This window comes from Salvelinus namaycush, chromosome 3, assembly GCF_016432855.1.
Source record: "Salvelinus namaycush isolate Seneca chromosome 3, SaNama_1.0, whole genome shotgun sequence".
Lineage (NCBI taxonomy): Eukaryota > Metazoa > Chordata > Actinopteri > Salmoniformes > Salmonidae > Salvelinus > Salvelinus namaycush.
Genome location: NC_052309.1, coordinates 80441619 through 80467649, shown reverse-complemented (window position 1 = coordinate 80467649; position 26031 = coordinate 80441619). Strand labels below are relative to the sequence as shown.

Below are 26031 nucleotides of genomic sequence, written 5' to 3'. Positions count from 1 at the left end.
TAGGTTGGATGACTTCCTCTGGAATTCACAGAGTCCTCCCCTTTCTCCTCCGAGGAGCCGCCACTGAAACACACACAAACACACACACACACACACACACACACACACACACACACACACACACACACACACACACACACACACACACACACACACACACACACACACACACACACACACACACACACACACACAAACTCATAAAAACATTTATACACATACTCACTCATAAAAACATTTAACACAGCTACACGAACACACAGAAAGCCTCAAGTCTATATCCTGTATGTAATATTCACCTTTGGGAGAAAGTGTGGGAGAGCGAGAGAGCTAGGGGAATTTTAAAAAATCAGAGGAGTTGGATGTAAGGAATGTCTTAATTATGGGAACAGAGGACTAACTTCAGTGTAATCCTTAATGAGAAACAGGTTTGAATGGGAGAGAAACTAGAGCTGAGGGGAGAGAGGGCTCTGCATTACATTATCTGGCAACCCACGCTACAGATGTAGGATCTTAATTTGAGACAGTTTGCCACAGCAGGAAAATAATCCTGCAGCAAAAGGAAACGGGAAATATTATGTGGATTATTATTAATGTACATTTTGTAGGGGTTAATATATTTTTCGTAAGTCAAAATCAAGTATGACATTTCTAAGTGGAAATTACGAACTTCAGAAGCCTTTTTAAACCTCAAATACACTACAAGTTCTCCTGCAACAGGGTGATCAAATTCAGATCCTAGATCTGTATATACTGTAGTTGACAGTTGATTCTCACTCATAATGGTATCAATGCAAAATATGATGTCTCTTCACTTCCCTTACGCATCTCCACTTCTCCGTTATGCGTACATCTCCGGCCTTTTCTCTCCATCCCCTTATCCATCTGTCTTTTCTCCCTCTCTCTTTCTGCCAGAGGAACATTGTTACACATTGTAAACTTTACTCACTGAACGACACCCGGCAGTATAGGGTTTCACAGGCAGACTTTGTATGTGAACCACTCTGGCAATTAGTAGAGGATAGACTTACAGCGTACCCACTGCATAAAGGAAGGACAGGCCCAATTCCACAAGCCTCTGTCCCTGTTCTGTTCCTCTGCCCCTTTCCATCTGTCAGTCCCACAGGACAGGGTGTGTGTGTGTATGTGTGTATGTATGTATGAATGTGTGTGTGTGTGTGTGTGTGTGTGTGTGTGTGTGTGTGTGTGTGTGTGTGTGTGTGTGTGTGTGTGTGTGTGTGTGTGTGTGTGTGTGTGTGTGTGTGTGTGTGTGCGTTTGTGTCTGTGTAGACGGTTCATGTGTGCGTGTGTTTGTGTGTGTTGTAGGAGGTTTGTGTGTGTATCTTTGCATGTGGCAGAGGATTTGTGTGTCCCTGTGTCAGAAGGTGTGTCAGCCATGTGACTTTGCATGTACGTGTGCATGCATACAGAGCAGAGGTCAGGGTTTTCTGTGATGCGCTTACTTACATCACTCTGTCATTATCCTTATCCCTTGTACCTTGTCACGGACTTGTTATTACATCAAACAAGACAGAATGTAGCACACACTGCTTTAATAACGCTGACATAGTGCTTGGTTGACATAGTGCTTGGTTGACATAGTGCTTGGATGACATAGTGCTTTGTTGACATAGTGCTTGGTCTGTTCAGTAACACTACTGACATCATGGCTATTTCCCTTTAATTGCATAGTAATGACTTTGAGTGTTTTTTAAATAACACAATAGGGACTGTTCCTTATTCCATTTCTGTAATAAAATGCTAGTATGCAATTACATAACTGTTGCTGTATAATTAATTTCAGCGTTATTATAGATATTATTGTACATCTGATGCTCAAATGCAAACCTCACTTTTATTCATGATTGGAGTACGGGGTAACTGATCCCGATCTGTTGTTAAGTGCAACTTCTATCTTCTACGTACCTACTAGCGAAGGTTGAATCAATGTTTCCCTGCCCTTTATCGCCCCCAAGTGGAAGGGTGGAGGTACACCTGGATGCATCAGAAGTCAAGCGTTAGCCATTGATTGACATGACTAATGAGTATGAGGTAACTCTGCATCTTAATAATCTCTCCTTCCTCCAAAAGTGTGCACTTGTTCACGTCCCTCCATGGATTTACAAGGAAATTACTGGTATATGGAAACTCCCTCTAGCGTGCCTACTCCAATACATTGCTTTTAAATTTGTCGGGAGTAGTGATCAAGTGCACACTTCAGGTGGAAGGAGAGAATATTGGGACGAATCCTCACTCCCACTCTCTTTCAACTGTCTCTTACTGCTAGCTCATTTCTCTATCTAAATCTCTCTCTCACTTTGTCTCCCTCCCTCCCTCCACAGCCTGCTCTCACTCTCTATGGTAATGATTATAGTGACAATAAACATTTATTTATGTATTATCAGCCCAAAGTTCTTTCCAAATGAGCACTTAAAAGAACCAAAACAAGGGAAAGCTAGTGGCTGTAATACAGCTGATCAGGAGCTCATAGTCTATCACTAGACGCTGACCTTGAGGAACAACTCAATTTAGGAATTCAGAGAGGGAGTAGAAAAGAAGCATAAAGAGAACTAGAAATAGAGAGAGAGTAAGGAGCAAGCGAGGGGACTCAGAGATCCAAGCTGTTTTATTAATCTGCCAATTTTCTCAGATGACGCAAGGACTGGGATTTTGCCTATTCTTTCTCTCTCTCTACCGCTCCATCCTTTCCTCCCTTCATTGTGTCTCTCCCGATGCCTTGCTCTGGTTGGATGGGAGACGACACACAGCAGGTAGGACTGACTTTACCTCCCTTCTCTTCGTTCCTTCTATCCCTTAACCTATCCTCCCTCTGATCTCATCTTCTGAGTGATGTTCTGGACACTTCTTTCATGTTCGTCTCAAATCCTCCCCCACCCATGTGCATAGGATTGACCAGAAATGTAGTTGTACTACCATTGTCAGTGCTATTTTTCATTCACTGAATTGCTATGAATTTGGAGTCCATGTGCTCATGTCACTTTCGCTCTGTTTCTCTCAGTCAGAATGTGCTGCACATTGACTGTCTTTATATCCTGGTACTGCTACCAGTTTGTCTGTGGTGATGTGTGTATATAGGTGTAGGTGTGTGTATATACTGTAGGTGTAGGTGTGTGTGTACATTGTTCATCTTCATTCGATTTTATGGAATGTTCTGTACCATCATTTTTCTTTCACTGGAGTGTAGTCAGTGGTAATGGTTCGATATTAACAGTGCTATGGAACCTCAGAATTAGCTGACTATATGACTATTTACATTCCAATGAAGTGCTTTCCCAGCTGTTGCGTTTCAAATAGTTGTGTTTAGAGTCAGAGTGAGAACAAGAGAGAACCAAGACAGAGTTTGCGTTTGGAGAAAAAAAAAGGAGAATATTCAAAGGATATTTTTGTCAAAAGGAGAGGATGGATATACTGTTCTGGAGGATTTGGAAGAATAAAACTAGGTTCTCCTGGAGGAATTACATTCCAATGACAGATCGAAAGGAAAGAGGAAAGAGAGAGTATGAGGGAGGATTTATAAATAGCAGAGCTTTAGAAGAGTGAAGAGAGCAGATGTGATAGACAGTCTGTGCTTAAGGAGTTCAAACAACAGATTAATACACTCAGATTACAGTCCGAGAGAGAGGAATGGAGGGGCTGCCACACACACACACACACACACACACACACACACACACACACACACACACACACACACACACACACACACACACACACACACACACACACACACACACACACACACACACACACACACACACAGATGCACACACACACAGATGCACACACACACAGATGCACACACACTGATGAACAGTCAATGAAAAATACACAAGCTCCCTATTTTTTTCTCTCTGTCATGGTCTATTGACTCCAGAGTTTGTCACTGAGGTTAAAGTGGAGTTTTTCTTCTGATCGACGACCAAATCTGATTAACGTTGAGCCTGAGACAGAGGGTTAATACACTACATACAAACCCATTACATCCATTTTCTCTATATGGTCTGAATATGCCCTTAGCACGTGTGTGTGGGTGTATGTGCATATGCTGTATGAGTAAACTCCTTGAACCTAGAATGAACATTTCTGAGGTGAGATTATGTGTGATGCCTGCCTGCATGCCTGTGTGCGCATGTGTGTGTGCTGCACACACTATTCAGTGTATGTGTGTATTTTTAACATTTGTATTGCTTGGTATTACTGCACTGTTGGAGCTAGAAACACAAGCAAACTTTATTTGTCACATGCGCCGAATACAACAAGTGTAGACCTTACCGTGAAATGCTTACTTACAAGCCCTTAATAACCAACAGTGCAGTTCAAGAAGAGTTAAGAAAATATTTCCCAAATAAACTAAAGTAAAAAATTCTAAAAAGTAACACAATAACATAACAATGACGAGGCTATATACAGGGGGTACCGGTACCCAGTCAGTGTGCGCGGGTACAAGTTAGTCGAGGTAATTTGTCATTTGTACATGTAGATAGGGGTGAACTGACTATGCATAGATAATAAACAGCGAGTAGCATCAGTGTACAAAACAAATGGAGGCGTGGGGGGGGGGTCAATGTAATAGTCCGGTGGCCATTTGATTAATTGTTCAGCAGTCTTATGGCTTGGGTGTAGAAGCTGTTAAGGAGCCTTTTGGTCCTAGACTTGGAACTCCAGTACTGCTTGCCGTGCGGTAGCAGAGGTAACAGTCTATAACTTGGGTGACTGGAGTCTCTGACAATTTTATGGTCTTTCCTCTGACACCGCCAATTATATAGGTCCTGGATTGCAGGAAGCTTGGTCCCAGCGGTGTACTGGGCCGTACACCCTCTGTAGCGCCTTACAATCAGATGCCGAGCAGTTGCCATACCAGGCGGTGATGCAACCAGTCAGGATGCTCTCGATGGTGCAGCTGTAGAACTTTTTGAGGATCTGGGACCCATGCTAAATCTTTTCATTCTCCTGAGGGGGTAAAGGTTTTGTCGTGCCCTCTTCACAACTGTCTTGGTGTGATTGGACCATGATAGATTGTTGGTGATGTGGACACTAAGGAACTTGAAACTCTCGACCTGCTCCACTACAGCCCCGTTGATGTTAATGGGGGCCTGTTCGGCCTGCCTTTTCCTGTAGTCCACGATCAGCTCCTTTGTTTTGCTCAGATTGATGGAGAGGTTGTTGTCCTGGCACCACACTGCCAGTTCTCTAACCTCCTCCCTATAGACTGTCTCATCATTGTCGGTGATCAGGCCTACCACTGTTGTGTCGTCAGCAAACTTAATGATGATGTTGGAGTCGTGTTTGGCCACACAGTCGTGGGTGAACAGGGAGTACAGGAGGGGACTAAGTACACACCCCTGAGGGGCCCCAGTGTTGAGGATCAGCGTGGCAGACGTGTTGTTGCCTACCCTTACCGCCTGGGAGCGGCCCGTCAAGAAGTCCAGGATCCAGTTGCAGAGGGAGGTGTTTAGTCCCAGGGTCCTTAGCTTAGTGATGAGCTTTATGGGCTCTATGGTGTTGAACGCTGAGCTGTAGTCAATGAGCAGCATTCTCACATAGGTGTTCCTTTTGTCCAGGTGGGAAAGGACAGTGTGGAGTGCGATTGAGATTGCGTCATCTTTGTATCTGTTGGGGCGGTATGCGAATTGGAGTGGGTCTAGGGTATCCGGGAGGATGCTGTTGATGTGAACCATGACCAGCCTTTCAAAGCACTTCATGGCTACCGACGTGAGTGCTATGAGCGGTAATCATTTAGACAGGTTACCTTCGCTTCCTTGGGCACAGGGACTATGGTGGTCTGTTTGAAACATGTAGGTATTACAGACTCGGTCAGGGAGAGGTTGAAATGTCAGTGAAGACCCTTGCCAGTTGGTCCGCGCATGCTTTGAGTACACATCCTGGTAATCCTTCTGGCCCCGCGGCTTTGTGAATGTTGACCTGCTAAAGGTCTTGCTTACATCGGCTATCGAGAGTGTTATCACACATTTGAGCATAAAAGGCATTTCGCTCGTCTGGTAGGCTCACGTCACTGGGCAGCTCACGTCTGAGTTTCCCTTTCTAGTTCGTAATAGTTTTCAAATGCTGCCACAGCCGACGAGCGTCAGAGCCAGTGTAGTAGGATTCAATCTTAATCCTGTATTGATCCTTGCGATAACATCTGCAAATCTGTGCACGCGACCAATAAACTTCGATTTTATGTTTCTATTTGGACTTGTTAACCTATACATGTCAGTGCAGTGTTGTAGTAGTGTCAAGTTGAAAGTTTCATGACCCCCTCCCTTGTTCTCTCTGGAAGAAGGGATGGGGATATGGGATTATATCTCTTTCCCTGCAAAAATCACACCAAACAGTCAACAAATGGAAATAATCCCCCCCCCCCCCCCCCCCCCACACACACACACGCTCACGTGATAAAGACAAAATGCATACACAATCTCATACACAGAGCTCAATGTAAATGCATATAAACTCCCATGTCCTGTTAGTTAATAGGGTAGACAGGGGTGGGGATTTAGCGGTGGGCTAGCCATCACACAGCTGTTTAGTCTCTTAAACCCACATCACTGATTGGTCAGGGGCAGGGAGGGTCACTGATTGGATGAGCGCATGCGTGGGTCTCTGCATGGTGGAGTTCAATTAATACCCCAGTCATTGGTTAATACTTTTTAGGCGACAGGTGGCCTAGTGGTTTGAGCGTTGGGCCAGTAACGAATCCCTGAGCTAACAAGGTAAAAATCTGTCATTCTGCCCCTGAACAAGGCAGTTCCCCGGTAGGCTGTCATTGTAAATAAGAATTTGTTCTTACAGTTTTTTCCAACTGCTTACACACGTTTTCAAAACTGTCTCCTTTTTTCAAAACTCAACACACAATTCCCAAAACTGCACACACAAAATGCAAAATGCCTCACATCTCCTTCAAAATGTAACACTGCATTCAAAATGCCATAAACACATGTCAGAATGAAGCATTTGCATCAAATGGCAAACACTGCTTTCATAATAGTACATTTTTGGATATACCATGTAAACACTGTTGTTCTAAATCTAAAGCTCTTTGGTCTTTCATAGGCTTATATCTACATTTCAATACAATGTTCTACAGGGTAAGTAATCTGCTGAGAGGGGTAACAAGTACACTGTAAACACCAATGCAATGTAGAAACAGAAAATATTTATTAGGCCAAACATTACTGTTGTATATAGTAGCATACAACAAAACCATAAACATATGTAAACCACAAGTATATTCTTTAGAATACAGTAAAGAACAATTGTGTGTGTGTGGTCCTGGGGGGGCAGTCCAGGAATTGGTGGGGGGGGCAGTCACCAGTGCTAAGCTACGCTTCATCTCTTCTCCGGCCTGGGTCTGGCCACAATACTTCGTCCACATCACAAGATACGTTTTCTCTTGCCAAACATCGAGGGAAGTATCTCCTAGCATGGCGTATCCAACCTTGGACAGAGGCAACCTCTATGTCCCCACATGTGTCCTCCATTGCCTGGAGAAGCGGCATGCGGGCATAGGGTTGGCGATCATACACTTTCCAGCGCCATGCTGAGAAGAATTCCTCTATTTAGAAAAGGTGAATATGGGGGTAGGTACAAAAATACAAATTGTGGATGGGTGGCAAACCAGTTTTGGACCAGAACAGCCCGGTGAAAACTAACATTGTCCCATAAAACCACAAATCTAGCAGGCTCCTGATCTGGATCAGGGACAAGCATTGTGTAAATTGCATCCAGAAAAGTGAGCATATGGCCGGTGTGGCATTGTGATGGAGGACCCCGTTTTGAGTGATGGCAGCACACATAGTTATATTACCCCCACGCTGTCCAGGGACGTTGGTAATTGCCCTCTGTCCTATTACATTTATTCCGCGGCGCCTGGTTTTGGTGAGGTTGAAGCCAACCTCATCCAAATAAATAAATTCATGGCGAATTACATGGGCATCCAGCTCCAATACTCTCTGTAACAGACAAAAGGATATACAGAAGAGTAAATATGGTATGTCTGAAGTACTGGAAGTAGTGTTGCATACATACCTCTACAAAGTCAAGTCGCATATTCTTGACTCTGTCAGAGTTTCTCTCAAATGGCACCTTGTAAAGTTGTTTCATCGTCACTCGGTGCCGTTGGAGGATGCGTTGTATGGTCGACAGGCTTACAGCATTGATGTTGTTAAATATGGTGTCATTATTCAAGATATGCTCTCTTATCTCTCAAATCCTAATTGCATTGTTGGCCAAAACCATATTTATAATTGCAGTCTCTTGTACATCTGTAAACAAGCGTCCTCGTCCTCCATGATGTCTTTGCCTTTCCACTCTGTACAGAATTCAAACACAGTATGTGTTCAGCATAGGAACTGTAAACAATGTACAAAAAAATGTAGTACAGCATGATAACCAACCTCATTCATTCAATGCAGTGCAGTAAATGGATGGCTTAGAGTTACAAATGTTTATGCAATACTATGCAGTCATACGTATTTTACAGTACATTACTGTAATGCTAAAATAGTCATTAGATAGTTGCATACCTGTTCTCATTTCTGAAGGTTCGAATTATTGACGCCACTGTAAATCGACTCAAATTGGGCTGGACTCTCAGTCCAGCTTCTCTCATGGTCAAACCGTGGTTGATCACATGATCAACAAGTGTTGCCCTAATCTCATCAGAGATGGCTCTCCTTCCTTCTCTTCTTTGCCCTCGTCCTCTTCTTCCTCTTCCTCTCCCTCCTACTCCTCTTGCTCTCTGTCCATTGTTGGCATCCATTGTTCAAAACAGGTAATCTGACCTTTGACCTATTTATAGGCCTATACTACAGTAAAGCAGTGATTGGTTAGTGATCAGTTAAGCTATTAGTGTTTGCACATGTGAGGAGTGTGTGTGTGACCTGGTGAATAAGTGTAGCATTTTGATTGGTTGTGTTTGGAAAAGGAAAGCAAGTCACTTCCTGTTAGATTTTTGTGTTTTAGGTAGAGAATTGTGTGTAGTGTTTTGAAAAAAGTGTTTTATGCAATTGACAACTGAGTCAAAGGCTGAGAAATAGCTTATGGTTTTGGATATTTGGTGTGTAGTTTTGCACTTTGAGTGAGAGGTTTCAAAAATCGTGTGACATGAAAAGATTTTGTATGTAAGCAGTTGGAAAAAACTGTAACTGTTATGGGTATGCTTGTGATCGACAAGGACTAGGGAGTTTTTTATGATAAAAATAAATGGAATGGAGCTAAGCACAGGCAAAATCCTACAGGAAAACCTAGTTCAGTCTGCTTTCCACCAGACACTGGGAGATGAATTCACCTTTCAGCAGGACAATAAAACACAAGGACAAATCTACACTGGAGTTGCTTACCAAGAAGACAGTGAATGTTTCTGAGTGGCCGAGTTACAGTTTTGACTTAAATCTACTTGAAAATCTATGGCAAGACCGGAAAATGGTTGTCTAGCAATGATCAACAACCAATTTGACAGAGCTTAAAGAATTTTTAAATAATAATGGGCAAATGTGGCACAATCTAGAGACTTACCCAAAAAGACTCACAGCTTTAATCGCTGCCAAGGTTGCATCTAGAAAGTCCTGACCCAGGCGTGTGAATACTTATGTAAATTAGATATTTCTGTATTTAATTTTAAATATTTTTGATAAAATTTCAGAACATTGTTTTCTCTTTGTCACTATGGGGGATTGTGTGTAGATTTCTGAAGACACTGTAGATACTGATCGTCATAGTGACAGTCACAGTGATAGATACTGATCATCATAGTGACAGTGATAGATGCTGATCGTCACAGTGACCGTGACACTGATAGATACTGATCATCATAGTGACAGTGATAGATGCTGATCGTCACAGTGACCGTGACACTGATAGATACTGATCATCATAGTCACAGTAATAGATACTGATCATCATAGTGACAGTGACAGTGATAGATACTGATCATCATAGTGACAGTGATAGATACTGATCATCATAGTGACAGTGACAGTGATAGATGCTGATTGTCATAGTGACAGTGATAGATGCTGATCGTCATAGTGACAGTGACAGTGATAGATGCTGATCATCATAGTGACAGTGACAGTGATAGATGCTGATCATCATAGTGACAGTGATAGATGCTGATCGTCATAGTGACAGTGGCAGTGATAGATGCTGATCATCATAGTGACAATGACAGTGATAGATGCTGATCATCATAGTGACAGTGACAGTGATAGATGCTGATCGTCATAGTGACAGTGATAGATACTGATCATCATAGTGACAGTGACAGTGATAGATGCTGATCATCATAGTGACAGTGACAGTGATAGATTCTGATCGTCATAGTGACAGTGATAGATACTGATCGTCATAGTGAAAGTGATAGTCATATTGATAGTGATCGTGATGCTGATAGTGATACTGATAGTGATTGTGAGAGAGATCAGAACATAGGTAGTTTGTTTTCAGATCCAATGTTAATATGTGCATTGATAGCGCAGCGATATTGGATTACATACTATGGTGATGTAAGTCTCTCCTCCTAACCAAAGAGAGAGCGATTAGCTGTCCTGACTTGACTGGCATGACCATTCAGGGGATGTGAGTATCTCTGGAATCTGGATGCATGGAACTAGTTTCACTCTGGTCTTCTTGCTGATCCAGGAGAGCTCAACATGTTGTTGTGTCTATACCGTCTATAGTGTTTTATAACAGGCACAGACGTGTTGCTGTGCGTTTTGTTGCTGTGCGTTTTGTTGCCAACCTTACTTTGCTAGCTGACAACTTTACGTTTTTTTCTTTTTACTTTTTAATTACCGTTTATATTTTTAGTTTTTCCATCACAACTTTTTTCCCTCATTCAACTTTTTCACTCCGGACGCTTTATCTGGACATGGTTCGTCAGTACTTTCAACAGCCGAAGCTAAGTAGTAACATTAACATGATGTCTTTTAATTGCAGTCGCTGTACTCATAATATACAGGAGAACGATCGCCTTACGGCGAGGATAGCTGTGCTACAAGCCCAGCTTCAGACGCAATCGTTAGGCAAGGGTAATTTCAGTGTAGGAAAGGAAGAAACAGCGTCTGTGCCACCAGTAAGTACAGATACTAACGTTAGTATAAATCCCCCCGCACAGTCCCTGCAGCCGGACAACTTTCTCATGGCTTCTGGAGGGAAATGCTGTAGGAATGCTCAACTGGTGTCGCTCATTCAGCCGACAGAAACTTTCAACCGGTTTTCCCCATTAAGTAGGGGTCTGAGACGCCGAAGGCTCCCACCATTAGCTCTGACAAATTGAAAACCCTAGTCATTGGCGACTCCATTACCCGCAGTATTAGACTTAAAACGAATCACCCAGCGATCATACACTGTTTACCAGGGGGCAGGGCTACCGACGTTAAGGCTAATCTGAAGATGGTGCTGGCTACAGCTAAAACTGGCGAGTGTAGAGAGTATAGAGATATTGTTATCCACGTCGGCACCAACGATGTTAGGATGAAACAGTCAGAGGTCACCAAGCACAACATAGCTTCAGCGTGTAAATCAGCTAGAAAGATGTGTCGGCATCGAGTAATTGTCTCTGGCCCCCTCCCAGTTAGGGGGAGTGACGAGCTCTACAGCAGAGTCTCACAACTCAATCGCTGGTTGAAAACTGTTTTCTGCCCCTCCCAAAAGATAGAATTTGTAGATAATTGGCCCTCTTTCTGGGACTCACCCACAAACAGGACCAAGCCTGACCTGCTGAGGAGTGACGGACTCCATCCTAGCTGGAGGGGTGCTCTCATCTTATCTACCAACATAGACAGGGCTCTAACTCCACAATGAAATAGGGTGCAGGCCAGGCAGCAGGCTGTTAGCCAACCTGCCAGCTTAGTGGAGTCTGCCACTAGCATAGTCAGTGTAGTCAGCTCAGCCATCCCCATTGAGACTGTGTCTGTGCCTCGACCTAGGTTGGGCAAAACTAAACATGGCGGTGTTCGCCTTAGCAATCTCATTAGGATAAAGACCTCCTCCATTCCTGCCATTATTGAAAGAGATCGTGATACCTCACATCTCAAAATAGGGTTACTTAATGTTAGATCCCTCACTTCAAAGGCAGTTATAGTCAATGAACTAATCACTGATCACAATCTTGATGTGATTGGCCTGACTGAAACATGGCTTAAGCCTGATGAATTTACTGTGTTAAATGAGGCCTCACCTCCTGGTTACACTAGTGACCATATCCCCCGTGCATCCCGCAAAGGCGGAGGTGTTGCTAACATTTACGATAGCAAATTTCAATTTACAAAAAAGAAAATGACGTTTTCGTCTTTTGAGCTTCTAGTCATGAAATCTATGCAGCCTACTTAATCACTTTTTATAGCTACTGTTTACAGGCCTCCTGGGCCATATACAGCGTTCCTCTCTGAGTTCCCTGAATTCCTATCGGACCTTGTAGTCATAGCAGATAATATTCTAATTTTTGGTGATTTTAATATTCATATGGAAAAGTCCACAGACCCACTCCAAAAGGCTTTCGGAGCCATCATCGACTCAGTGGGTTTTGTCCAACATGTCTCTGGACCTACTCACTGCCACAGTCATACTCTGGACCTAGTTTTGTCCCATGGAATAAATGTTGTAGATCTTAATGTTTTTCCTCATAATCCTGGACTATCGGACCACCATTTTATTACGTTTGAAATCGCAACAAATAATCTGCTCAGACTCCAACCAAGGAGCATCAAAAGTCGTGCTATAAATTCTCAGACAACACAAAAATTCCTTGATGCCCTTCCAGACTCCTTCTGCCTACCCAAGGACGTCAGAGGACAAAAATCAGTTAACCACCTAACTGAGGAACTCAATTTAACCTTGCGCAATACCCTAGATGCAGTTGCACCCCTAAAAACGAAAAACATTTGTCATAAGAAACTAGCTCCCTGGTATACAGAAAATACCCGAGCTCTGAAGAAAGCTTCCAGAAAATTGGAACGGAAATGGTGCCACACCAAACTGGAAGTCTTCCGACTAGCTTGGAAAGACAGTACCGTGCAGTATCGAAGAGCCCTCACTGCTGCTCGATCATCCTACTTTTCCAACTTAATTGAGGAAAATAAGAACAATCCAAAATTTCTTTTTGATACTGTTGCAAAGCTAACTAAAAAGCAGCATTCCCCAAGAGAGGATGGCTTTCACTTCAGCAGTAATAAATTCATGAACTTCTTTGAGGAAAAGATCATGATCATTAGAAAGCAAATTACGGACTCCTCTTTAAATCTGCGTATTCCTCCAGGGCTTAGCTGTCCTGGATCTGCACAGCTCTGCCAGGGCCTGGGATCGGGAGAGACACTTAAGTGTTTTAGTACTATATCTCTTGACACAATGATGAAAATAATCATGGCCTCTAAACCTTCAAGCTGCATACTGGATCCTATTCCTACTAAACTACTGAAAGAGCTGCTTCCTGTGCTTGGCCCTCCTATGTTGAACATAATAAACGGCTCTCTATCCACCGGATGTGTACCAAACTCACTAAAAGTGGCAGTAATAAAGCCTCTCTTGAAAAAGCCAAACCTTGACCCGGAAAATATAAAAAACTATCGGCCTATATCGAATCTTCCATTCCTCTCAAAAATTGTAGAAAAAGCTGTTGCGCAGCAACTCACTGCCTTCCTGAAGACAAACAATGTATACGAAATGCTTCAGTCTGGTTTTAGACCCCATCATAGCACTGAGACTGCACCTGTGAAGGTGGTAAATTACCTTTTAATGGCGTCAGACCGAGGCTCTGCATCTGTCCTCGTGCTACTAGACCTTAGTCTAGGGCCAGTTGGTTATATCTGGAGTACTTCTCCTGTCTTATCCAGTGTCCTGTGTGAATTTAAGTATGCTCTCTCTAATTCTCTCCTTCTCTCTTTCTTTCTCTCTCTCGGAGGACCTGAGCCCTAGGACCATACGTCAGGACTACTGGGCATGATGACTCCTTGCTGTCCCTAGTCCACCTGGCCTTGCTGCTGTTCCAGTTTCAACTGTTCTGCCTGCAGTTATGGAACCCCTACCTGTCCCAGACCTGCTGTTTTCAACTCTTAATGATCGGCTATGAAAAGCCAACTGACATTTATTCCTGATTATTATTTGACCATGCTTGTCATTTATGAACATTTTGAACATCTTGGCTCTCTCTAATTCTCTCCTTCTCTCTTTCTTTCTCTCTCTCGGAGGAACTGAGCCCTAGGACCATACGTCAGGACTACCGGGCATGATGACTCCTTGCTGTCCCCAGTCCACCTGGCCTTGCTGCTGTCCCAGTTTCAACTGTTCTGCCTGCGGTTATGGAACCCCTACCTGTCCCAGACCTGCTGTTTTCAACTCTTAATTATCGGCTATGAAAAGCCAACTGACATTTATTCCTGATTATTATTTGACCATGCTTGTCATTTATGAACATTTTGAACATCTTGGCCATGTTCTGTTATAATCTCCACCCAGCACAGCCAGAAGAGGACTGGCCACCCCTCATAGCCTGGTTCCTCTCTAGGTTTCTTCCTAGGTTTTGGCCTTTCTAGGGAGTTTTTCCTAGCCACCGTGCTTCTACACCTGCATTGCTTGCTGTTTGGGGTTTTAGGCTGGGTTTCTGTACAGCACTTCGAGATATTAGCTGATGTACGAAGGGCTATATAAAATAAACTTGATTGATGATTGATTGATTGAACATGGCACGACACGTAAAGAAAATCACCACTGCCAGTAACACCCCTGCCAGTAAGGATTACAGCTTTCTCTCCCGTTGAGACTTGCTGTCTTTGAAGTACCCTCCTTCATCCCTGGTGCTTTATGTTCATTTCTAACACATGTTTCTGTTCTGAGTGCTTCCCTAAAGCCTTTTCCTGAGGAATACTGTAGCTTTCTTCTCAGAGAGATCATGGCCTTTGAACCTACCTGCCAAGGTTGTAATATCTCTGTCATGTTTGACCAAATCCTGGATTTACCGTAAGGGCTCTGATTTAACAGTGTAAACCCATTGACTGTCTGCTTTTATGTATATAGTATCTTGTAAAAGACTGACAATCATATAGCTAGCAAGCCTGCATTCAAGATACTGTTCTGAGTGCTGAGATTATGATGAACATATAACTAAGCACATTACTCATCTGTGATATGATGTGATATGATGTAACATAAACTAATATGACAAGTCCCTATGGCTAGCTCTGGTCCAGGGCTACATGTGGACTATCTTCTCTGTCTGTCTATTGGAGGCTAGCTCTGGTCCAGGGATACATGTGGACTATCTGCCCCGTCAGTCTGTTGGAGACTAGCTCTGGTCCAGTGCTACATGTGGACTGTCTTCCCTTTCAGTCTGTTGGAGGCTAGCTCTGGTCCAGAGCTACATGTGGACTTTCTTCCCTGTTGGTCTATTGGAGGCTAGCTCTGGTCCAGAGCTACATGTGGACTTTCTTCCCTGTTCGTCTATTGGAGGCTAGCTCTGGTCCAGAGCTACATGTGGACTTTCTTCCCTATTCGTCTATTGGAGGCTAGCTCTGGTCCAGAGCTACATGTGGACTATCTTCCCTGTTTGTCTATTGGAGGCTAGCTCTATTCCAGGGTTACATGTGGACTATCTTCCCTGTTTGTCTATTGTAGGCTAGCTCTATTCCAGGGTTACATGTGGACTATCTTCCGTGTTGGTCTGTTGGAGCCTTGGAGGCTAGCTCCCAATCCTACTGTTCAGGCCATTCCTACATTTCCTAGAGATGGAAAATAATCCCTTAGTCTAGGGAAGAAAAAGGATTTGCAACACGGCTACAGCAGGCTACAGGTCGCTGAGCATGTAACTGCAATTTATGCACTGTTCAATCTTCAGGATATATCCTCATTACATGATGCAGGATGCATCCTGACGTTTGGTAGGACAGTGGGTCGGGCATAGAGATCTTATTAAATTCCTACTGTATATGTCATTCTATGGGGTCGGGTCCTCTGTCTGACCTCCTCCAAGGTCTTAATACCCATCCTAAGAGCTGTAGACCTGGGCTGTAGACCTGGGCTGTAGACCTGGGCTGTAGACCTGGCACTACCATCCTACTGAACAAAGTATTGGCAATGAGATTTGTGTCCCAAAAGACACCCTTTCCCTTTATAGTGTACTACTTTTGGCCAGAGCCCTATGGGCCTGGGTCAATTGTACACTATATAGAGAAAAGATTGCTATTTGGGATGCACATAAACACTGTGTGTTCATTGGTCTACTCTGTGTTTTCTGAAGGTACAGTGATTCTACAGTTCATCAGATCATGGTGGGGTTTCTGACTCACACTCCAACAATAGGACTGCTGGGTAATTGGAGTACAGTACATTGTCTCCTGGATGTTGTAAACATTGTTCTTAATGTTAAGAATGAAATGAATTTTGCAAAGAGGATTGGTACAGTAACAGAAACAGGGAGCCCCCTCCGCCCCTCCCCTTCCCCCCACCGCACAGTTCACAAGGGATTATATCGGTCTGCTATCGAAACTTGGCAAGAGATTCCCCTCCCCCCAGTTTTTGTTGTTGCATTTGCTGGCAATCCCTCTTTATGCCCGGGCAGCAACTGTTGTTGGACTTTAAACGGCAGATGAAGACAAGCTGATGAACAGAGCAGGGAAAGAGAGCACGATGGAGAGAAGCGAGGTCAAAGGGTGAGGTCCATAGAGAGTGGAGGAGGTAAAGAAGGAAGGAGAGAGGGAATAGAAGGAGGTTAGACTAGACTGGTCTACGTGCATTTTGGTGAGTGTTTTCTCTATTCTTCCTTATGTAGAAATGCCATCTGCATGGCTGATGAATTATAATCATGTGCGATTGTCCAGCGGAGGCGGTCTGTTTGTAAATGTGCCACTCAGGTTCCTGACGCTGACTTCACACACCGCCATGTTGCTCTCCAGATGTGTTTATCTCTGATGGGAGGGGGATTCATCATCCCTCTCTACACTCTGTTGGAGCTGGTGCTGCTGGTCACTGCATTGGAATACTGGAACAGACAGACTAGGCAGACTGAGTAGTTATTAGTTGAATATTATTATAATGTATCAAACCTGATCAGATTTACATTGCTTACATAATATTGGTGCTTTTATTTGGATTGCACGTCCACCTATTGTTTTGACTATGTTTGAACCTGTCTAGTCTGATATCTGATGTTAGGCTGGATGTTCCTTCTCTGGCAGAAGTGGGGGGTTTAGTTTAGGTTGTGATGTGGGGGTGACTTCAATGATTCTCTGGTTGACTTGAATAGAATTGTGCACCATCACTCACATTGTCAGATTATCGTTGATCATTCCCATGACATGACTCTCAGATGATTGTCAGAGTGCTTTGTTACTCCGCCTCTCTCCGTCTCTCTCCCAATTGTTTTCCATCCACCTTTCTCCACCTCCATATCCTGTATTATTCAGGTTGTGAGTACATTCCTTCTCAATGTAATGACATTTATCAGACCGTAACCTGACTGGTCTGTCAGATCTATGTTACTCATCTTAGGCAACAGCACCCAACGGTTTCGGTCTTTCCTTGGTATGGTGATGGTGTTAAACTGGTCTGAAAACAACTCCTCGCCTCTTCCCCCTCTGTCTTTGCAGATCTCAAGGAACCAGGTGTAAGACAACAATATGGTGTACGTTTCCCCAAGCCAATAGAAAGGCTAAGGGGAGCCACTGTAATGCTTACACCAGAGGAAGAGGCATGGGGCTGTTTTCTGACCAGGCAGATGTGTGCTCTCACAGTACACCTCCCTCTCTCACTGTCTCCCTCTCTACCACAGACAGGATGACGAATCAGCAGCCAGTCCACCAGTCTAACAAGGCCCATTATGATGAGGCACTGCCACCCATTGTTGGCGCTGGAGTGTTGGACTTGTTGGAACCCAAACTTCCCAATAGTTTCTTGGGAACCTACTGTGGCTTCCTCATCCGAAACTCACTGCTCGTCCTCACTATACTGGGTAGGTGCCTACCTCGCTTCATGGTGGTCAACTGTCAGGAAATCAATTATTTCATCGCCTTCAGTGGTTATAAAGTGTTACGCTGCATTTCAGCTCTCTGTATTACCTGCACTAGCGCACTATTCTCTATATATAAACATTTTATTAAAAGTTTTATTAGCCCATACCCCTCTTCGGACGACAATAACAAACTTTCTCTCCTATTTCTTTTACAGCTTTCACACACACATTTTACACACATGGCACTTCTCTCTAAGGTTTCTTCACCGTAGTTACATATCAAGAATATAGTTAGTACATACAGTGCATTCGGAAGTATAAAGACCCCTTCAATTTCTTCCACATTTTGTTAAGTTAGAGCCTTATTCTAAAATTGATAAAATAAAATAAAATTCTCATCAATCTACACATAAAACCCCATAATGACAAAGCAAAAACACATTTTTAGACATTTTTGCAAATGTAGGAAACCCAAAAAATAGAAATATCACATTTACATAAGTATTCAGATACTTTACTCAGTACTTTGTTGAGGCACCTTTGGCAGCGATTACAGCCTTGAGTCTTCTTGGGTATGACGCTAAGCTTTGCACACCTGTATTTGGGGAGTTTCTCCCATTCTTCTCTGCAGATCCTCTCAAGTTCTGTCAGGTTGGATGGTAGCGTCGCTGCACAGCAATTTTCAGGTCTCCCTAGAGATGTTCAGATCGGGTTCAAGTCCGGGCTCTGGCTGGGCCACTCAAGGACATTCAGAAACGTGTCCCAAAGCCACTAGTGTGTTGTCTTGGCTGTGTGCTTAGGGTTGTTGTCCCTGTTGGAAGGTGAGCCTTCGCTCCAGTCTGAGGTCCTGAGCGCTCTGGAACAGGTTTTCATCAAGGATCATTCTGTACTTTGCTCCGTTCATCTTTCCCTCATTCCTGACTAGTCTCCCAGTCCCTGCCGCTGAAAAACATCCCCACAGCATTATGCTGCCACCACCATGCTTCACTGTAGGGATGGTGCCAGGTTTCCTACAGACGTGACGCTTGGCATTCAGGCCAAAGGGATCAATCTTGGTTTAATCAGAACAGAGAATCTTGTTTCTTATGTCTGAGAGTCCTTTAGGTGCCTTTTGGCAACTCCAAGCAGTCTGTCATGTGCCTTTACTGAGGAGTGGCTTCCGTCTGGCCAGTCTACCATAAAGGCCTGATTGGTGGAGTGCTGCAGAGATGGTTGTCCTTCTGGAAGGTTCTCCCATCTCCACAGAGGAACTCTGGAGCTTTGTCAGAGTGACCATCGGGTTCTTGGTCACCTCCCTGACCAAGGCCCTTCTCCCCCGATTGCTCAGTTTGGCCAGACGGACAGTTCTAGGAAGAGTCTTAGTGGTTTCAAACTTCTTCCATTTAAGAATGATGGAGGCCACTGTGGTCTTGGGGACCTTCAATGCTGCAGAAATGTTTTGGTAACCTTCCCCAGATCTGTGCCTCGACACAGTCCTGTCTCGGAGCTCTAGCGGAAAATTCCTTCAACCTCATGGCTTGGTTTTTGCTCTGACATGCACTGTCAACCTGAATTTACCACAGGTGGACTCCAATCTAGTTGTAGAAACATCTCAAGGATGATCAATGGAAACAGGATGGACCTGAGCCCAATTTCGAGTTTCATAGCAAAGGGTCTGAATACTTGTAGTTATGTTTTCGCTTTGTCATTATGGGGTATTGTGTGTAGATTAATGAGGATTTTTATTTTAATCCATTTTAGAAAAAGGCTGTAACGCAACAAAGTGTGGAAAAGGTAAAGGGGGTCCTGAATACTTTCCGAATGCACTGTACACATCACAAACTTGTAAATCCCCCTGGAATGGAAATGAAATCCAATGAGTCAGACGCTGTGATTATAAACCCTCTCGAAATGCTCTTCTGAAGCGTTTCACTGGAATCTCTTCTCTCTGCGCTCTCACGGAAGCTGCAAGGGTGACAGAGGGCAACCATTGTGTAACTGTTGTGCTTACTCCTCTCCTCTGTGAACTGTAACAGGTGTAATAGCGTGGTCGCTGTTTGGGATGCTGCTGCGGTATGTTTCTGTTACAGAACCCCAACACCCTGATGCTGGTGTCCTTTCCTGGAGACCATCCTCATGAGGATGCTGAAGATGCTCATCTTGCCCCTCATCATCTCCAGCCTCATCACAGGTACACTGTTGTAACACACACACACACACACACACACACACACACACACACACACACACACACACACACACACACACACCACACACACACACACACACACACACACACACACACACACACACACACACACACATTCTTATACAGCTAACCTTGTGGGGACACACAATTCCATCACATTCAAAATCCAATTTTCCCTAACCCCTAACCCTAAAACCTAACCCAACCCTAACCCTAACCCGTACTCTTTACCCTTACCCTAACCATAACCTAACCTTAACCTTAACCATAACCCTAACCTTAACCCTAACCCTAACCCTAACCTTAACCCAAAAACCTTAACCTTAAACCTTACCCTAACTTCTAATTCTAACCCTAAAACTAACCCTGAGCCCCAAACCCTTAATGTAGTTCTAACCGAGCACTAATTCTAACCTTAACCCTAAAACCCCCTAGAAATAGCATTTGACCTCGTGCAGACTAAACCTGAATGTCCCCAGGTGGTCAAATTTGTTTTGTTTACTATTCCTGTTGGGACTTCTGGTTCCCACAAGAATAGTTAAACACTCCACCACACACACACACACACACACACACACACACACACACACACACACGCACACACGCACACACGCACACACGCACACACGCACGCACGCACGCACGCACGCACGGCACGGCACGCACGCAACGCACACACAGACACGCACACACAACACACACACAGACACACACACACACACACACAGACACGCACACACACACACACACACACACACACACACACACACACACACACACACAGACACACAATCACACACACACACAACACACACCACACACACACATCACAACACACACACACACACACACACACTACACACACACACACACACACATACACACACACATACACACACACACATGCAGGTGGAAGGTGCCCTGCTCATCAACCTGTCTCTCTCTCCTCCTCCCAGGTCTGGCTGGTCTGGATGCTCGTTCCAGTGGGGAGGATGGGCTTCCAGGGCCATGGTCTACTACATGTCCACTACGGTCATAGCTTCCATCCTGGGGGTCATCCTGGTCCTGGGGATCCACCCGGGAAACCCCAAACTCAGGAGCAGTCAGGAGGCAGAACACGGCCCCCAAGAACCAGGAGGTCAGCAGTCTGGACGCCTTCCTGGACCTCATCAGGAACCTGTTCCCTGAAAACCTGGTGCAGGCCTGCTTCCAACAGGTAGGACCCAGACCGCAGAACTAGAACTGGACCCAGACGCAGAACTAAACCCTGACCCCATCAAACAATGGATGATCAGTTGTTATTGTGAGATTTGGACCCTATCAGAAGCCTGACCTTAATGACCAGCATTGGGAATGTGTGGCTTATGGGGCAATTGTGTCCAATTCGCAATTGATTGTTACAGTGCCCTTCAGAAAGTATTACACCCCTTTACTTTTCCCACATTTTGTTGTGTTAAAAAGTGGGATTAAAATGGATTTAAATTGTCTTTTTTTGGGCAAACGATCTACACTAAATACTCTGTAATGTCAACACTGAAAGAAAAATTTAACATTTGTAAAATATTTGTGAAAAACAAAACAGTAATATATCTTGATTAGAAAAGTACTCAACCCCATTACATGTTAGTGTCACCGTTGGCAGTGATTACAGGTCAGAGTCTTTCTGGGTAAGTCTGTAAGAGCTTTGGATTGTACAATATTTGCACATTATTCTTTTTAAATTCTTCAAGCTCTGTCAAAACTGTAACCAGGCCACTCAGGAACATTCAACGTCATCTTGGTAAGCAACTCCAGTGTTTATTTGGCCTTGTGCTTTAGGTTATTCTCCTTCTGAAAGGTCAATTTTTCTCCCAGTGTCTGTTGGAAAGAAGACTGAACCAGGTTTTTCCTCTAGGATTTTGCCTGTGCTTAGCTCTATTCCGTTTCTTTTTATCCTAAAAAAAAAACCTTAGTCATTGCCGATCACAAGCATACCCATAACATGATGCAGCCACCGCCATGCTGCTTGAAAATATGAAGAGTGATTCTCAGTGATCTGTTCTGTTGGATTTGCCCAAACATAAACTTTGTATTCAGGACATAAAGGTAATTTCTTTGCCACATTTTTTTGTAGTTTTACTTTAGTGCCTTACTGCAAACATGATGCATATTTTGGAATATTTGTATTCTGTCAGGCTTTCTTCTTTTCACTCTGTTGATTAGGTTAATATTGTGGTGTAACTACAATGTTGTTGATCCATCCTCAGTTTTCTCCTATCACAGCTCATAAACTCTTGTCACGTTCTGACCTTAGTTCTTTTGTATTTTCTTTGTTTTAGTATGGTCAGGGCGTGAGTTGGGTGGGTTATCTATGTTTTGTGTTTCTATGTTTTTTTTCTTTCGTTTGGCCTGATATGGTTCTCAATCAGAGGCAGGTGTTAGTCATTGTCTCTGATTGGGAACCATATTTAGGTAGCCTGTTTTGTGGGTGGGTGTCTTCCGTGTCAGTGTTTGTTCACGTTACGGGACTGGTTTTCTTTCTATGCACTTTGTTATTTTTGTATTGTTGTTGTGTTCAGTATTATTAAATAATATGGACACTTACCACGCTGCGCATTGATCTGACATTTCCTACTCCTCGTTAGATGAGGAGGACGAATTCCGTTACAGAACCACCCACCAACAAAGACCAAGCAGCGTGGTATCGGGCAGCGAGATCTGGACGATACAACTTGGGACGAAATAGAAAGGTGGTCGGTCGACCCAGGGAGAGTGCCGGAGCCGCCTGGGATTCTCTGAAGCAGTGCGAGGAGGGTTACAGGAGAATGGAGTTGGCGACACGCACACGGCAACGCAACAGGCATGAGAGGCAGCCCCAAAAATGTATTGGGGGGGGAACACGGGGAGTGTAGCTAAGTCAGGTAGGAGACCTGAGCCAGCTCCCCGTGCTTACCGTGGAGAGCGAGCGTACGGGCAGACACCGTGTTATGCGGAAGAGCGCACGGTGTCTCCAGTACGTGTGCATAGCCCGGTGCGGTACATAGCAGCGCCTCGTATCGGCCGGGCTAGAGTGGGCATCGAGCCAGGTGTGTTGGCATCCATTGTTCAAAACAGGTAATCTGACCTTTGACCTATTTATAGGCCTAACTACAGTAAAGCAGGATTGGTTAGTGATCAGTTAAGCTATAGTGTTTGCACATGTGAGGAGTGTGTGTGTGACCTGGTGAATAAGTGTAGCATTTTGATTGGTTGTGTTTGGAAAAGGAAAAGCAAGTCACTTTTGTTAGATTTTTTGTGTTTAGGTAGAGATTGTGTGTAGTGTTTTGAAAAAGTGTTTTATGCAATGACAACTGAGTCAAAGCTGAGAAATAGCTTATGGTTGGATATTGGTGTGTGAGTTTTGCACTTTGAGTGAAGAGTTTCAAAAATCGTGTGACATGAAAAGATTTTGTATGTAAGCAGTTGGAAAAAAACTGTAACTGTTATGGGTATGCTTGTGACGACAAGGACTAGGGAGTTTTTATGATAAAAATAATGGAATGGAGCTAAGCACAGGCAAAATCCTACAGGAAAACTAGTTCAGTCTGCTTTCCACCAGACACTGGGAGATGAATTCACCTTTCAGCAGGACAATAAAACACAAGGACCAATCTACACTGGAGTTGCTTACCAAGAAGACAGTGAATGTTTCTGAGTGGCGAGTTACAGTTTTGACTTAAATTACTTGAAAATCTATGGCAAGACCGGAAAATGGTTGTCTAGCAATGATCAACAACCAATTTGACAGAGCTTAAAGAATTTTTAAATAATAATGGGCAAATGTGGCACAATCTAGAGACTTACCCAAAAAGACTCACAGCTTTAATCGTGCCAAGGTTGCATCTAGAAAGTCCTGACCCAGGCGTGTGAATACTTATGTAAATTAGATATTTCTGTATTTAATTTTAAATATTTTGATAAAATTTCCGAACATTGTTTTCTCTTTGTCATAGGGGATTGTGTGTAGATTTCTGAAGACACGTAGATACTGATCGTCATAGTGACAGTCACAGTGATAGATACTGATCATCATAGTGACAGTGATAGATGTGATCAGTCACAGTGACCTGGACACTGATGATACTGATCATCATAGTGACAGTGATAGATGCTGATCGTCACAGTGACCGTGACACTGATAGATACTGATCATATAGTCACAGTATAGAATACTGATCATCATAGTGACAGTGACAGTGATAGATACTGATCATCATAGTGACAGTGATAGATACTGATCTCATCGTGACAGTGACAGTGATAGATGCTGATTGTCATAGTGACAGTGATAGATCGATCGTCATAGTGACAGTGACAGTGATAGATGCTTGATCATCATAGTGACAGTGACAGTGATAGATGCTGATCATCATAGTGACAGTGATAGATGCTGATCGTCATAGTGACAGTGGCAGTGATAGATGCTGATCATCATAGTGACAATGACAGTGATAGATGCTGATCATCATAGTGACAGTGACAGTGATAGATGCTGATCGTCATAGTGACAGTGATAGATACTGATCATCATAGTGACAGTGACAGTGATAGATGTGATCATCATAGTGACAGTGACAGTGATAGATTCTGATCGTCATAGTGACAGTGATAGATACGATCGTATAGTGAAAGTGATAGTCATATGATAGTGATCGTGATGCTGATAGTGATACTGATAGTGATGTAGAGAGAGATCAGAACATAGGTAGTTGTGTTTCAGATCCAATGTTAATATGTGCATTGATAGCGCAGCGATATTGGATTACATACTATGGTGATGTAAGTCTCTCCTCCTAACCAAAGAGAGAGCGATTAGCTGTCCTGACTTGACTGGCATGACCATTCAGGGGATGTGAGTATCTTGGAATCTGGATGCATGGAACTAGTTTCACTCTGAGTCTTCTTGCTGATCCAGGAGAGCTCAAACATGTTGTTGTGTCTATACCGTCTATAGTGTTTTTAAACGGCACAGACGTGTTGCTGTGCGTTTTGTTGCTGTGCGTTTTGTTGCCAACCTTACTTTGCTAGCTGAAACTTTACGTTTTTTTCTTTTTACTTTTTAATTACCGTTTTTATTTTAGTTTTTCCATCACAACTTTTTTCCACTCATTCAACTTTTTCACTCCGGACGCTTATGGAAATGGTTCGTCAGTACTTTCAACAGCCGAAGCTAAGTAGTAAACATTAACATGATGTCTTTTAATTGCAGTCGCTGTACTCATAATATACAGGAGAACGATCGCCTTACGGCGAGGATAGCTGTGCTACAAGCCCAGCTTCAGACGCAATCGTTGAGGCAAGGGTAATTTCAGTGTAGGAAAGGAAGAAACAGCGTCTGTGCCACCAGTAATACAGATACTAACGTTAGTATAAATCCCCCCGCACAGTCCTGCAGCCGGACAACTTCTCTGGCTTCTGGAGGGAAATGCTGTAGGAATGCTCAATGGTGTCGCTCACAGCCGACAGAAAACTTCAAAACGGTTTTCCCCATTAAGTAGGGGTCTGAGACGCCGAAGGCTCCCACCATTAGCTCTGACAAATTGAAAACCTAGTCATTGGCGACTCCATTACCCGCAGTATTAGACTTAAAACGAATCACCCAGCGATATACACTGTTTACCAGGGGGCAGGGCTACCGACGTTAAGGCTAATCTGAAGATGGTGTGGCTACAGCTAAAACTGGCGAGTGTAGAGAGTATAGAGATATTGTTATCCACGTCGGCACCAACGATGTTAGGATGAAACAGTCAGAGGTCACAAGCACAACATAGCTTCAGGTGTAAATCAGCTAGAAAGATGTGTCGGCATCGAGTAATTGTCTCTGGCCCCTCCCATTAGGGGAGTGACGAGCTCTACAGCAGAG

The 26031-nt window shown here is 43.7% G+C and overlaps 1 pseudogene; it reads left to right on the top strand.

Annotated features, from left to right (window-relative positions):
* Positions 1-26031, top strand: part of LOC120044063 — a 53186-nt pseudogene that overhangs the window by 18778 nt on the left and 8377 nt on the right.